This window comes from Saimiri boliviensis (genome assembly GCF_048565385.1).
Source record: "Saimiri boliviensis isolate mSaiBol1 chromosome 19 unlocalized genomic scaffold, mSaiBol1.pri SUPER_19_unloc_4, whole genome shotgun sequence".
NCBI lineage: Eukaryota > Metazoa > Chordata > Mammalia > Primates > Cebidae > Saimiri > Saimiri boliviensis.
Genome location: NW_027412505.1, coordinates 1,084,062 through 1,085,789, shown reverse-complemented (window position 1 = coordinate 1,085,789; position 1,728 = coordinate 1,084,062). Strand labels below are relative to the sequence as shown.

At 42.8% G+C, this 1,728-nt stretch overlaps 1 non-coding gene across 1 annotated transcript; it reads left to right on the top strand.

The window, feature by feature from the left end:
- Window positions 1–1,035: 1,035 nt before the first annotated feature.
- Window positions 1,036–1,142, top strand: LOC141583365 (U6 spliceosomal RNA). The gene has a single exon (XR_012516021.1). It is a non-coding gene; the product is annotated as a U6 spliceosomal RNA (small nuclear RNA).
- The last annotated feature ends 586 nt before the right edge of the window (window positions 1,143–1,728 follow it).

The following is a 1,728-nucleotide window of genomic DNA, read 5'->3' as shown; positions in this document are numbered from 1 at the left end:
TTCAGGCACGCACCCGTCTCTACATTGCTTCTCCATACTGAAGCTCTTTATACACAAACGTCCTACATCACTTTGCTGGTGTGTGTTTACATGAGGGGATTTTGCTGCACTTGCCCTACCAGCACATGGGAATGTAGCACACACTTCAACCCACACCAACTCCCATTGAAGAAAGAGCCATGGCAGGCAGAAGAACATAATCACAACCTCTGCCAACACCTTCTCCTTGTGCTAATTCTGTGCACAAAAAGGGAATGGTAATATACGTTGAGTGGTCGTTGCTGCTTAGGGGGTCACAGAGATGGCACCCAGACATGCACAGGCCAGCACCCTAACCTGAACCAACACTACCACCAGTGCAACAGCACACACAGCAGGGGTCTTCTGGCCGCCACCAAGCTGTCTTGCCTCCACCACTTCCACCACTGGGCAAATGCCAACAGGGAAGCAGGCAGTTTTGCATCTGCTAACACTCTGCCACAGCTGCCACACTTTGCTGCCTTCAGTACAGTAGACTCCAAACTTTGAGGAGCCAGAGAACAAAGTTGAGACCCAATATAAGTTTCCCAGAGTTAAAGCACACAACCCAGGAATTGAGAGATGAATTTTGCCCCCCAAAATCCTCCAAAACCAAAGGCAGCTGCCTGATTCTACCTTAAACCACAATCAAACCCTCAAGGTCATCAAATATGATAAAAGAAAAATATCCTGTGCAAAGGTCAGCAACCTCAAAGGTTGAAGGTCAATAAGCTCATAAAGATGAGGAAGAATCTGTGCAAGAACACTGAAACTCAAGAAGTCAGCATGCCTTCTTTCCTCCAGATGATTACATCAACTGTTCAGCCTGTTCAAGTTTTCAGAACTGGCCAGAGGCTGACATGTCTGCAATGATACAAGTAGAATTCAGAATGTGGGTAGAAACAAAGTTCACTGAGTGAAAGAAGTATGTCATCATCCAATGCAAGGAGGCCAAAAATCATTGTAAAACATCGCAGGAGCTAACAGGCAATATATCCAGTATAAACAACATTACTGGTGCTCACTTTGGCAGCACATATATTAAAATTGGAATGATTCAGAGAAGATTAGCATGGCCACTGCTCAAGGAGGACCTAAAAATTCATGAAGCATTCCATATTTGTAGAAAGAATCAATATCTTGAAAATATCCATACTACCCAAAGTAATTTATAGATTCAATGCTGTCCCCCTCAAGCTACCAATGATCTTATTCACAGAACTGGAAAAACCCACCTTAAACTTCATATGGAATCAAAAGAGAGTGTGCATAGCCAAGACAATGCTAAGCAAAAAGAACAAAGCCAGAGGCATCATGCTACCCGATTTCAAACTATAATACAAAGCTACAGTAATCAAAACAGCATGGTACTGGTACTAAAACAGAGAAATAGACCAGTGGAACAGAACAGAGGTCCTGGTGGCAATGGCACACATCCACAACCATCTCATCTTTGACAAACCTGACAAAGACAAGCAATGGGAAAAGGATTTCTTGTTTAATAATTGTTGTTGGGAAAACAGGCTACCAGTGTCCAGAAAGCAGAAACTGGACCTCTTCCTTTCACCTTACAGTAGAATTACCTCCAGATGGATTAAAGATCTAGACATAAGACCTAATGCCATAAAAAAATCTAGACAAAAAATAGGCAAAGCCATTCAGGACATAGGTGTAGGCAAGTACTTCATGACTAAAACACCAAAAGCATTG